Source organism: Alosa pseudoharengus, unplaced genomic scaffold, assembly GCF_046254945.1.
Source record: "Alosa pseudoharengus isolate Yale_2024_CS ecotype anadromous, Long Island Sound unplaced genomic scaffold, YU_APseudo_1.1 YU_APseudo_1.1_scf_7, whole genome shotgun sequence".
Classification (NCBI taxonomy): domain Eukaryota; kingdom Metazoa; phylum Chordata; class Actinopteri; order Clupeiformes; family Clupeidae; genus Alosa; species Alosa pseudoharengus.
In genome coordinates this window covers 6,332,909-6,347,794 of record NW_027468859.1, presented here as the reverse complement: position 1 = coordinate 6,347,794, position 14,886 = coordinate 6,332,909, and positions in this window count along the sequence as shown.

Here is a 14,886-nt window from a genome sequence, read left to right as displayed (position 1 = left end):
AAACGAGAGTAATGGGTGTGCAGCGTTGGTTTGTGTACATGACGTTATTATTTTTCAGTTACTTCGTCTGTTTTTATAAGCCAAAAGGATCTATATTCATGGTACCAATGTATAGCCCTGTGTCTCCTCTTTCATCTGATATGCTTGCCATATCTATGCGATCACGGGTTTGCGAGTAATTCAAACGAGAGTAATGGGTGAGCAGGTGAACGCAGAGAAGTATAGACTGTATGATGCAATTTGATTTAATTTCATGATTTTCTTTTATTTTCATACTTGATCGTACAGACATAGACGTAGGCTAGTCTCGTTGGAAAGCCCCACTTCTTCTCTGTCACGCAATAAAAGTTTTATCTCGTTGCAATGAACTGTTCCGGAGCAATGTAACAAAGAAGAAAGGATGTGTTTTTTTGACGCACTTTGCATCAATCGGGTTCTAACAAATTAACGCGTATGCTTGGTCCTTACTGCATCGATTAACATGTTATGGCTGACAGCCCTAATACAAACATAGCGTTAACCATCTCCTTGCTTAACTAGTTGTAACTGCCGCTAGCTAGCTGAAGTTTACTGTCGTATAGATGTAGCAAACCATGTTTAATCTTTCTGCCAATTAACATTAGCCTACTATAACTTCATTGAGTAGGCTAAATGCCAAAATCCGATGTTGATCCGTCATCACTGCACCCTCGATTGACGTTTACCACAGTTGCCTAAATATGTGCGGATTCTTTGAACTTCTTTGAACACAGATCCGCTGTTCATAAGGCCATAGCATAGGGCCTACATACAGTGCACGTACTGTTTGTACAACAGGGCAGGAGCACGCAAAATACTGTACATCATTCAATCTCTATGGACAAAATTCTCGCTTGACCCACCGGCAAACGCGCTGAGACCAGGTCAGGGGCCCCCTAGCGGCTCGGGGTTCCAAGCAGTTGCTTGGTTTGCCTGTTGACAAGGTGCGCCTCTGGACCCAGATACTTGTAGGTGCTTACCACCTCCACATTGACCCCATCAATGGAGACTGGTAGCAGAGCGGGCTTAGACCTGCGGAAATCCACCACCATCTCCTTGGTCTTTGAAGTGTTCAGTTGAAGGTGATTGAGTTTGCACCACTGCACAAAGTCCTCCACCAGGCTCCTGTACTCCTCCTCTTGCTCGTCCCTGATACACCCCACAATTGTAGTATCATCAGAAAACTTCTGCATGTGGCATAACTCGGTGTTGTAGCAGAAGTCAGATGTGTACAGGGTGAACAGGACTGGAGAGAGCACAGTTCCCTGTGGCGCTCCGGTGCTGCTGATCACAGTGTCAGAGAGGCAGTTCTTCAGTCTGACGAACTGTGGTCGCTCGGTCAGGTAATCTGTAATCCAGGTTACCAGGTGAGCGTCCACACCCATCTGCAAGAGCTTGTCTCCCAGTCTGAGGGGTTGGATGGTACTAAAAGCACTTGAGAAGTCAAAGAACATGATTCTCACAGCACTTTTCCCCTTGTCTAGGTGAGAATGTGTCCTGTGTAAAAGATAAGTGATGGCATCGTCCACGCCCACTTTCTCCTGGTATGCAAACTGTAACGGGTCTAGTGAATCGCGTACCTGGGGTCTGAGCATACCTAAGACCAGTCGCTCCATTGTTTTCATCACATGTGATGTTAGAGCGACAGGCCTGAAGTCATTAAGCTCACTGGGGTGTGGTTTCTTGGGGACGGGGGTGAGACATGATGTCTTCCACAGTGTTGGAACTTGTCCGAGATGTAGACTCCAGTTGAAGATGTGCTTCAGTGGCTCCCCCAGTTCAGCAGCACCGGCCTTGAGCAGCCTTGGACACAGTCTGTTTGGAGCCTAGCGACTGTAGAGTGAATGACGTCACACGATGTGTCCGGGAGGGCTTGAGGCGGAACGTAGACACAGACAATGGCGTGCGAGAACTCCCTCGGCATGTAGTATGGTCGTAGACTGACCGCTAGTAACTCCACATCCTTACAGCATACAGTCTCCTTCACTGTAACATGTCCGGGATTGCACCATCTATGTTTATATATAGCACCAGTCCGCCTCCCTTCTTTTTGCCAGAAAGTTTATTGTCTCTGTCCAAACGAAGCCGGGCAGCTCAACGTTAGGTGGGGGGATATGGCTTGTTAGCCACATCTCCGTAAAGGATAGCAAACTACAATCCCTGTACAGTTTCTGATTTCTTACCAGGGCAGCCAGTTCGTCAGTCTTGTTGGCCAGTGAGTTCACGTTTCCCATAACCATCGAAGGAACTGAGGGCTTGTGTTGCCAGTTGCCACTTCTTCTCCCGACGCCTAGTCCTCACTTTAACTCCCGCTCTGCATCCCCGAAAGCACCACAGCTCCTCCGGGATGTTTACGTGAACCCTACCAGCATTCCGTCGTATTGCAAGCAGCTGATTCCTTGTGTATACAAGTTAGTAATTGTCAGTTGAATGGCGACTTTACTGTAATAAGTATGGTCAATAAAAAAATAGTTGCGAGGTGATTTCACCTGATCCCACTAGAGTGCAGTAGAACATTAGTTGTGCAATTTGTCCCATCTTCTAGTGTAACAGCACCAACCTACACTGACAGGCCAGTCGGGCCAGTCCACCCCCCCAATAGTGTGCTCATGATATGACCACATAGAGGCACTGTCCATCTGGAACAAAACTAGCTCCATCTAGACAGATACAGTAGATAGACCGATAGATAGATAGATACTTTATTCATTTTTAGGCATCCAGTAGCATATACAATCATAACACAACAAACACACGTACACAAATATGGGGCATGTGAATTAATTACACAGGTCTGGTATGGACTGACAATTTCATGTCTTGACCATTTTAAGGTACTATGGTAGAGTGTGTGCAATGGTGGTAGTGCCAAAGTGAACAATGCAAGGACTGAACAGTGCAATATATTCGCTTATTATTAAATATTAACTATGACTATGAAAAGGCAAGATAATATGTTAACATGTTATAATTGCTAAACACACAAGAAACATAATATACTTGAAGAACAGGGAATAAGTTAAAGGATGTCTTATGACCAGGGATGTAGTGGTAAAATAAGAGGTGGGTAAACTATGAATTCTGTGATCTCAATGAGGAGGACATGTTTGATAATGGTGGAGGTTATTGTCCAATGTTTATAACAATATCAGTGGTATTACATTGTTCCTAGAGTGTTCATATTGTGAATGTGGATAATACAGTGTGATTTTTGAATGTTAAAGGTTGCAATTAGTGAATAAACTCTCTTAAGAGGTGGATAAACTCTTATTTCTGAAATTTCAGAGGTGGATAAACTGCATTTACTTGCGTTTACTTCATCTTCACCTCATCCCTGCTTATGACCACAGTTCAGATTAAAGCCTGTAAAACAGGCCATGATGGTAGTGGTTGAGAGAAACAGGCTCATGCTGAAAAGTCCTTTTCTCCCCTCCACTTTTGTGTGGCATTGAAATGTTGGATGGCCCTGGGTACCAAAGACCTCCTCAATCTGTCTGTTGAACATGACAGTGATTGAAGTCTGCCACTGAATGTTCTCTTCTGTTTATTGAACGTGTTGTGTAGTGGGTGGCAGTCATTCTCCATGATTGCTAGCATCCTGTTCATGGTGCGATTCTCTGTGGTTGTGAGTGACTTCAGCTCAATGCCAACAACAGAGCCAGCTTTCCTTACCAGCCTGTCACCCAGCGGCCCTATTCTTAATGCTGCCTCCCCAGCACACCACAACATAAAAGAGGACACTGGCAATGACAGACTAAATGCGTTCAGCTGCAGATGGTTAAGCCTGCACCACAGCACAAAGTCATCCACCAGGTTCCTTTACTCATCCTCCTTTCCCTCCCTAAATGCAACACACAGCTGCAGTGTCATCCGAAAACTTCGGCATGTGGCATGACTCAGAGTTGTAGCTGAAGTCAGAAGTGTACAGGGTGAACAGAACAGCACAGTCCCCTGAGGCGCTCCGGTGCTGCTGATCACAGTCTCTAAGAAGCAGTCCTTCGGCCTGACGAACTGTGGTCTCTCCGTCAGGTGGTAAGTGATCCAGGATACCAGGTGAGCATCAACTCCCATCTGCACAAGCTTGTCTCTCAATATGACAGGTTGAATAGCGCTGGAGAAATTAAAGAACATGATTTTCAGAGCACCTTTACCCTTGTCCCGATGACATTGTGCTCTGTGCAGTAGGTGCTACTAGACTGCACACGCATCGCCATGGCCACATACTGTACAGTGGGGGAAATAAATAAATAAGTATTGAATGCGTCCACATTTTTTTCAGTAAGTATAATTCTAATGAGGTTATATACATAAAAGTTTCACCAGACATTAGTATTAACTCAGGAAATCCACACATATAAAGGAATTCAAACATTAAAATCCATATGTAAAGTATAAAGTGAAATGACAGGAAAAATATTGAACACGCTAAGAAAAAGCAGTACATCAAGGCAAGGAAATGCAAGGAATCAGCTGAAATCTGTAAGTAGTTATAAAGTATTTACAAAGTAATTATACCTCCTATCTGTGCAAATTAAAATCAGCTGTTCATTACCAAGGTGTCACACAAGAAACATCTCATGATGAGTAAAAGCTAAGAGCTCTCCCAAGACCTTCACAACCTTATTGCAGAACATATCAATGGAACTGGTTACAGATGTATTTCAAAACTTTCAGAATCTTCCAGTAAGAAAATATAGAAAATGACCTGTCAGTTTTAATATAGTAGGCTATTGCTAGTTGAACAAAATATCTAAACTTACCTAACCAGTTTAGTCACATCAGTGGCTTGTTACATTTTAAACCCTATTCCCGTTTGCTTGAGGGAGTGGCACACAACATTTTCACAAAGTCGGTCTACATTACCATGAGACAAGGGACAATGAGAAGACAATGACTATAAAAATAAAACATATCTGCCAATGTTTTAATGTAAACAGGAAGTTGATCTGCCAGTATAAGTGACTCCAAAATAGATTCCAGTTGAGCAGTACATCCATTGCGATACATTAATATAGCGAGTTCTATCGAGATCACTGGCATCATATGTATGGGGAACATTTTTTTTAGGATTTTTCTGTAATACACCTTTCCTGTCTGAAGTTAGGATAAGAACAATGGGCCTCATTCACCAACCATTCTTACGAAGAAAGTTGTTCTTAAAACCCACTTACGCAGTTTTTACGAAGATTATGGTAGTCACCAATGTTTTCTTGTTCTTAGGTAAGAACAGAATCTACGAACACTCAAGGGCACTTTTGAGAACTGACTTCACTGTAAAAAATGAATCCTGGTGCCAAGGAAATTACACAAAAAAAATCAAGTATGACTTAATTTCTAGAAGCAGTCGCCTTAAAAAAATAACTATTATGTTTTCCCCCAAATAAATCAACTACATTTGCGAGAAAAATATTCAGAGAAAATGTTCCCTAAAAGAATTGTGGGAAGTTGCACAATTTCTCGCTGATAAATGTGCAGCCTTTTCCTCAAATATTTTGAACATCTGAAAAACGTCCTTCAGTTGAGATTTTGAAAAGAATGCCTCAAAGACGGACGCCATTGAAGTTCAGCATGGAATAGTAAAAGATAAAGTATTTTGTTCCTGCTACTTGTGAAAGCTAGCATGAAAACTACTACAAATATACAATTAAGTAATGTCACATCACAGGTATATATTTTCATACCAACGTGTTTGACCTACTAGGAAATATTGGTGAAGTTAGCTTAACAGTAGCAAGGTCGCTAACTTTAGCTGTAGAAGCTAGCTGCTACTCAGATGGTTGGTAAACTAACCAGCAAGCTAACCTTAACTTCGGTAGGTTATATTATAACCTTATCAATTTGAAATGGCCAAGTTTATAATCATTTGTAATACTTAGGACACTCTAAACTGACATTAATATATTATTGGAGTCGACGATGTCTTAATCTTTTTGTAACGAATTTAAAAAGATGGTTGGAATTTTAATAGCCACTGAGGGAATAGCTAACATGCTAACGTAGCTGGTTAACATTAGTTAGCCAGGACTCCACTGTTCTAAGCGATCTAGTGTGGTGTCAAATGCTTGTCTGGCACTAAGGGATCTGTTGTATAGTAATAGACTTATTTAAAACATGCATAACTGCCAGTAGAAAGAAAAAACAATATTCTAGCCTCTGTAATTCTGTGCCAGTATTTCACAAAATGTATTTTGCTTGTTTCCTAAGAAACTACAGGGTCGCAGCTTTCTAAAGAGGCCAAGCATTTCATGGTAGGCCACAATAGGTGGAAATAGTGCCCTGAAGTAGGCACAGTGCAATGTCATTGGGAAAATCCTATAAATGGCGAAATCGCGAGAAATTTAAGTTGGTGTGTTCCTTCCTTTTATACTTATTTCCTTTGTCGTTCCACTTTATTACACATAACTTTATTTATGGACTTGAATGCTTGGATTTCTTTATATGTGTGTGTAACGGGGCTGAATGTGTTATCAGGAACATTGACTGATGGTAGGGGGTGGGGCTGGTTAATAGTGTATGATTACGTTGTGGCGTGTATGTGGTTTGTTGTGCTCTCCTACAGGTGCATTCAATCGCCCCTCAATGGCAGACCTGCACAGTTGGTGGTTGAAAGATTTAAAATGCCAATGGCGGCCTTTGACTGCGAGATTCTTGGTGGCAGTAGGCACCCGCAAGGACTACCACCGAAGCCCGGAGAAGTAAAGGGGGCTCGGAAGATGCAACGCACAACGCACCTGGGGAGAGGCTATATATCGTTCTATCAGAGCGGCGTACAGACCGGAATACAACGCACTCAATATATCTACGTTAAGGGAAGTAACTTGACCATCGTTCTATGAGTGAGAGGGCTGTTATCGCGGCTGTTGTGGACGTTGATTTCTACCACTTTCCCCTGCAGTTCCGGAGACGGCGAAAGAGAGGCCTACAACGCACTCTATGTATTGCACTAAAGGGAAGTACTCATATCGTAGCCTACCACTATTTGTGCGAGTGGCCTAACTTTGTGTCAGTGTGATTGCTGATCACTGTTTCCCCCCCTTCCACAGCTCTGCTCGTGTCTACGAAGAGGCGTGTGGGTCGTGAAAGCGAGTGCGTGCCATAAGGAGAGGACTATTGGGAGTGTCGGGTCTGGACTGTTCACCGCGGCGGCCATTGAGTAGGCTAGCTAGCTTCGAGCGCTAGCAGCTACTACGCGAAGGACTAAATTGCTGGGTCGTGAGTGGTGCATGGACTGTAACTCTATAGCCGTTATTAGCCTTTTCCTTGTACGAGCTAATATTACCAGTTGTCTAGCCTTATTATTATGTCCGGCTGCCCATGGTGCTAGATAGGCCTGCTATGTGATCCTGAATCTGGTGATTGTCTTATTGCTGTTAAGTGCTCTATGTCTCTGTGGGTCTATTGCCCGTTTTGTCTGAGTGTCACTGTAGCTTAAATTTGCTGTGTTGCCGTGGTGTTCAGTGCTCTTATGATTCACCGTGATACTGTTGGCTTGTATGGCCCTTTACGTTTGCCGTGAGGATTGATAATTGTGTGCTGTGTTACATGATAATTGTGTGCTGTGTTATATGCCGTCACACCGTCAGGCATACCCACATTGTGTAGAGCATTATCGCCAGAATATGGTATTTACATATACTAGCCTATTGATTTGTTTTGTAGTTTCAGTTCTTTCATACTGGTCTTATACTGCAATTGGGTTGTGAACTTCACATAGGCTATTGATTTAATCTGTGGCCTTTCAGCTCTTTCACACTGGTCCTATACATTTAATTGCTTACAACTGGTAATGTATTTTTGTGTCGTGAACTGTTTGTGCCGTATCTGAACCGCTCAAAACTGTTTTTATAAAAAATCCTTCAGCGTGTGTGTGTGTGCCTCAAGGGTCAACAGTTATAACCTGCTTCCCGTTACAAATTTGGCGTAGTCGGCAGGACCCTTGACGTACACACATCATCATGAGTGATGACGAGCAGCAACCGGCAGCACGACCCCAAATAGTGAATGCTTTTATGCCTTGGTTTATGGGTGCACCATGGGTTCCGAAGTTTAGTGGAGAAGGAGAGTCATATAGGTTTATTGAATGGAGGACTCAAATAGAAGCCTTGATCAGGGCCCAGGGGCTGAATGCAGAACAACGGGTTGACTTTGTGTTGAGTGCATTAGAGGGGAATGCTAAAAGAGAGGTGGCACTGTTGGCGCCGGAGAAATGTGACTCTGATGTTGCGATCTTACAAGAATTGGCACTGCTGTATGGAGGCCAGCAACCAGTGGCTCAATTGCGCATCCAGTTTTTTAACTACAAACAGGAGCCAGGGGAGGCTGTACGGGCCTTCACCCTCCGCTTATGTGAGTTGCACCACAAATGGAGAGCGAGAGAACCCCTTGCAGCTGGGACCGATGAGGAGCTTCTTTGCACTCAATTCGCCATGGGCTTGAGGTCTGGTCCAACTAGTCAGGAGCTGCAGACTACTCCGCAGGACTTTTGCAGAGGCCTGTCAGGAAGCAAAGGCGCTAGAAAGGGAGCAAGGCCAAGCCGAAGGAGCACAAGTCTGCCCAACCTTCGCTGTAACACCAGGGCCTCCAACGTCAAAGCCCACAGTGACCACAGACTGGCAACAGATGAAGGAGACTTTGCGTAAAGAATTGCGGGACGACTTAAAAGAACAGGTGACCCTTCTAGGAAAGTCCATTGTGGATGAGCTGCAGGGACTGTTGAAAATCAGCCCATCGGCACCCCCGCCACTAGCTGCTACTTCCCCCCAACCAATCGGGCAACCTCAAACCAATGCCACGCCCACTCAACATTTCTGGCCCCCACAGTCAAATGCCCCCCGACGTCAAAGATTTGGGTCAGCCCCCCCGGGGCAGTCATTCTATCAGTGGGATGCCCAAGGCAGAGCTATCTGCAGAGACTGCGGGGAAGCTGGCCACATCCAGAGATTCTGCCCTCAACGACGGGTTTTCGGTACTCCCGGTCACATCAGGGCGAGTGAACCGGGAGGGGTCCCCCACTGTGCCCCCACAAAAGCCCTCGATAGTGGGTAGATGCCCCGAAGTTGAAGTGCTCGTCCAACAACAACGAATACCATGCAAGTAACCCTTTTTAGTGAAACCTTGTTCCGGCGCCACTTTGGCGAAGGTAGTATGCTCGACCCGAGCAGTATATCGTGGCTGGCCCTGAAAGCAGCCAATGGGCTAAACATTCCTTATGTGGGGTATGCAGTTTTAGATTTTCAGATTGGGGGCATAGATGTGAAAGGGAAAGGGGTGGTGATTGTCCGAGATGACTGCATCAACACTAGGAAGTGTGGACTCTTGGGCATGAATGTCATAGCAGACTGTTGGGCTGCTATTTTCTGTGGTGGGCACCCTGGTGTTGCTGCATTTAAATCTGTATTCTCTCCTGCTGCAGAAAAAGTCTGGGACACTGCCTTTGCTGCCTGCCAAAGGACTAACACTTCAGTAATGTGTATGGACCTACAGGGGGTGGCTAGACTTCCGCGGCAGCCCCCAGTGGTGATTCCGCCTTCAACAGAGATGATGGTCTGGGCTCAGGTGCCGCAAGCCGCTGGCTGACCCGACTGTCCCGTCTTGATTGAAGATCTGGAAAACTATGGCCAAGAATGGAGGGTGGCTAGATCAGTGAGTTGGACTCAAGGGGGTAAGGTAACCCTAACCCTTTTCCCCTGGAACTCCCTCAGAGACGCCCCCTGGCTTCAGTTAGCCAGATTGATCAACAAGACATTCTGGGGCAGTCAAGATTGGTGCTGCGAAACGCTGGACCTCATGTCGTTGAGGTCGATATCCGGCATGTTGACCAGACTCCAGTTGATGACCACCCAGCCATGTCCCTGTGTGGGGAGGGACTGAACAACGACCAGCAGGCACAGTTGAAGGCGCTATTGCATAGGTGGTCCCATGTGTTTGCAGCCAACGACGAGGATTTCAGGAGGACGGCTGTCATCACTCACCAGATCCCCACTGGCACGGCACCACCAATTCGAGAGCGCTACCGCCCAGTTCCCCCAAAACTCTACACGGAACTACGGACCTTACTGCAAGGGATGTTGGACAGTGGGGTGGTTAAGGAAAGTGCTAGCCCATGGGCTGCTCCAGTAGTCCTCGCAAAAAAGAAAGATGGCTCATTGAGATTCTGCGTGGACTACCGTAAACTCAACGCGGTAACCCACAAGGACTCTTTTCCACTGCCACGGATTGAAGAATCTCTTGCCAGCCTGAGTAAGTCTGAGTGGTACTCCACCCTTGACCTTGCCAGCGGTTATTGGCAGGTAGAAGTTGCTCCTGGAGACCAGGAGAAAACCGCTTTCGCCACACCTTTTGGGCTCTACCAATTTGAGCGAATGCCTTTTGGCCTCTGCAACGCGCCAGCTACGTTCCAGAGGCTGATGCAACGCTGCTTGGGAGCGCAAGTATATGATTATCTTCTTATCTATCTTGACAACATCATAGTGTACTTCTCAAGTTTCCACGCCCACTTGAAACATCTCGAACAGGTCTTCACCCGCCTCCAGGAACATGGCCTAAAGTTACAGCCTCACAAGTGCCACCTGTTCCAGCGCAGTGTGACATACCTAGGACATGTTGTCAGTAGGCAAGGCGTGGCTACAGACCCTGACAAGACCGCGGTAGTCCAGGACTGGGCCACCCCATCAACTGTCAAGCAGGTGCGATCATTCTTGGGTTTTGCCGGGTATTATCGCCGGTTTATTCCAGCTTTCGCCAAGGTAGCAGCCCCACTACATCAACTTCTCCAAGGTCAGGCCAACCGACCCTCTGCCCGCATCCAGTGGACAGCTGATTGCCAGGCTGCATTCGACCATCTGAAGCGAGCCCTCCTCAGCACCCCTATCCTTGCCTATGCAGACTTCCAGCTGCCATTCCGACTATACACGGACGCTAGTCTGAATGGCCTGGGTGCAGTGCTAGCCCAAGTTCAAGATGGGAGAGAAAGAGTCATCGCCTACGCCAGTCGTAGCCTCCACCCTGGTGAGCGGAATGATCAAAACTACAGCTCTTTCAAACTAGAACTGCTAGCACTAAAATGGGCTGTTACAGAGAAGTTTAAAGACTATTTGTGGGGGGCACAATTCACTGTCTTTACAGACAACAACCCGTTGGTTCACCTGGATACGGCAAACCTGGGTGCGACAGAACAGCGGTGGGTGGCCCAACTCGCAAACTTCTCCTACGAAATCCGTTACCGGCCAGGGACGGCGAACCGAAACGCGGACGTCCTGTCTCGACTTCCAGGAGAAGCAACAAATCCAGTAGTGCATGTGGCAGGGTGTACCATATCCCTGGAACAGCACAGCAGGCACATGGAATGGAGTAAACAACAGAAGGAGGACTCGGATCTGCAACTCCTTCATGCTTGGAAGGTGAACAATAAGCCCCCATCAGAGAATGACCGCTCTTCTCTGTCCCCACAGCTGCGTTGCCTCCTCCGAGAGTGGAACCGACTAGGGCTGCAAGACGGAGTACTGGTAAGGTGTGTCACGGAGCCAGACACCGGTGAGCCAGTTCTCGTCCTAAAACAACAGGGCCGAAGACTCTGGGGGGATTACCACAAGGCCGGGGGCCATGCAAGTGGCGACAAGATGGTGTCCCTCCTAAGGAGAAGATTTTATTGGGTTGGGATGAGTACAAACGCACGGATGTGGGCAGCAGAGTGCACCACTTGTGTAGTGGCGAAGTCTGGTGCGTTGCCAAAAGCCCCTTTATGTCCGATCCCCTCCAGCTATCCCTTCGAGACTGTGGCGTTGGACTTCCTGTCTCTCGGAAGGCCCTCTGACGCCTACCAATACATCCTCGTCATTACGGACCTCTTCTCTCGCTATGCTCTGGCAGTGCCGACAAAGGATCAGACCGCCCTAACAACGGTGAAGGCCCTATGGACAGCCCTCATTCTCCCATTTGGCTGTCCTGAGCGGATACTTACGGACCAGGGAGCAGCTTTCGAATCAGCACTGATGCAACAGCTGTGTGCGGTGTATGGCTGCAAAAAGGTACGCACTACGCCCTACCACCCACAGGGCAACGGTGCCTGCGAGCGCTTTAATCGCACTCTCCTGTCTCTGTTGGGCACTATTGAGGTTAACTCTCAGACTCATTGGCCAAGTTTACTTCCTGCCCTTTTGCAAGCCTACAACAACACTACACACGCAAGCACGGGCATGACCCCTCATTACGTCATCTTTGGGCGCCATGCCAGACTACCCGTAGACATGCTACATGACGTTGCTCCTCCACAGCGTAGAGAGGACCTGGATGGCTGGGTCCGTAGCCACCACCAAGCGCTCCTGCATGCCTATGCCACGGTTCGTAACAATGTAGAACGACGAACTCAATGGAACCAAGATCGTTACAACCGTAATGGACGGACCATGCCACTGTTGCCTGGAGAGCGCGTGCTTATGAGGAACTTCCGCCGCAGGGCTCAAGGGAAGCTAGCACCCCAGTGGCTACCCGCACCCTTCGTTGTGGTTGCCCAACCATACCGAGATCGCCCTGTCTTCACTATATGCCCCGAAGGGAAGGACGGCCCCCTCCGGACTATCCTTCGCAATAACCTCCGCTCATGCCCAAGGGACGCACCTTCGGATGGCGACCATCAACAAAATGAACGACCTGTGCCCCCTTGGCCAAGTGCTCCTTTCGCCCTGTTCCCACCGGCTCCGCCTCCACAGGTCGAACCTCGGATGGCAAGAACAATGCCAGCCCATAGACCACTCAATGCTGACACACAACCATCTCCCTCTTTTGCCTCAACCAACCCATCTCAGGAAGCCCCGGGCCCAGAGCCTCAGTCGGTAGTTATTGCTTGTGATCAGATGGCTCCCCCTCATGCAGCACCAGCTCACGATCCAGACCCAGCGGTCCAAAGGGCAGAACCCACTACCGCAAGTCGATACCCAACCCGCTCCAACCGTGGCAATCCCCCTGCACGGTACAGACCTTGAAAGTCAAAATGGATGTTACCAGCCACCACAAAAAAAAAAAAAAAAAAAAAAACACTGAACATCGACTATGGTAGTGGTCGGGGACGACCACCATTAAGGCGGGGGGGGGAGAAATGTAACGGGGCTGAATGTGTTATCAGGAACATTGACTGATGGTAGGGGGTGGGGCTGGTTAATAGTGTATGATTACGTTGTGGCGTGTATGTGGTTTGTTGTGCTCTCCTACAGGTGCATTCAATCACCCCTCAATGGCAGACCTGCGCAGTTGGTGGTTGAAAGATTTAAAATGCCAATGGCGGCCTTTGACTGCGAGATTCTTGGTGGCAGTAGGCACCCGCAAGGACTACCACCGAAGCCCGGAGAAGTAAAGGGGGCTCGGAAGACGCAACGCACAACGCACCTGGGGAGAGGCTATATATCGTTCTATCAGAGCGGCGTACAGACCGGAATACAACGCACTCAATATATCTACGTTAAGGGAAGTAACTTGACCATCGTTCTATGAGTGAGAGGGCTGTTATCGCGGCTGTTGTGGACGTTGATTTCTACCCCTTTCCCCTGCAGTTCCGGAGACACCTGAATCGAGCGGAGGAAGACGGCGAAAGAGAGGCCTACCAGGCACTCTATGTATTGCACTAAAGGGAAGTACTCATATCGTAGCCTACCACTATTTGTGCGAGTGGCCTAACTTTGTGTCAGTGTGATTGCTGATCACTGTTTCCCCCCCTTCCACAGCTCTGCTCGTGTCTACGAAGAGGCGTGTGGGTCGTGAAAGCGAGTGCGTGCCATAAGGAGAGGACTATTGGGAGTGTCGGGTCTGGACTGTTCACCGCGGCGGCCATTGAGTAGGCTAGCTAGCTTCGAGCGCTAGCAGCTACTATGTGGAGGAGTAAATCGCTGGGTCGTGAGTGGTGCATGGACTGTTCCTCTATAGCCCTTATTAGCCTTTTCCTTGTATGAGCTAATATTACCAGTTGTCTAGGCTTATTATTATGTCCGGCTGCCCATGGTGCTAGATAGGCCTGCTATGTGATCCTGAATCTGGTGATTGTCTTATTGCTGTTAAGTGCTCTATGTCTCTGTGGGCCTATTGCCCGTTTTGTCTGAGTGTCACTGTAGCTTAAATTTGCTGTGTTGCCGTGGTGTTCAGTGCTCTTATGATTCACCGTGATACTGTTGGCTTGTATGGCCCTTTACGTTTGCCGTGAGGATTGATAATTGTGTGCTGTGTTACATGATAATTGTGTGCTGTGTTATATGCCGTCACACCGTCAGGCATACCCACATTGTGTAGAGCATTATAGCCTGAGATCTCCCTCCCCTAGAGGGCGCCAGAATATGGTATTTACATATACTAGGCTATTGATTTGTTTTGTAGTTTCAGTTCTTTCATACTGGTCTTATACTGCAATTGGGTTGTGAACTTCACATAGGCTCTTGATTTAATCTGTGGCCCTTCAGCTCTTTCACACTGGTCCTATACATTTAATTGCTTACAACTGGTAATGTATTTTTGTGTCGTGAACTGTTTGTGCCGTATCTGAACCGCTCAATTTTTAAGATAATTTAATAAAACTGTTTTTATAAAAAATCCTTCAGCGTGTGTGTGTGTGTTACAGTTATAACCTGCTTCACGTTACATGTGGATTTCCTGACTTAATAATAATGTCTGGTGAAAATTGAATGTGAATAGCTTCATTGGAAATATAGTTTTTTTTGATGCGATCAATACTTATTTCCCGCACTGTAGACCCAAATATGGTACCCGTGTTGCCGCTCACCTCATCATTTTTCTGTCATTATTCCATCAGCTCCCCAGGCTTTGAAATGTGTGCGCCTGTCCAGTTTTATACTCTGATGCTCCAAATGGGTGTCCTTCAGTATCAAA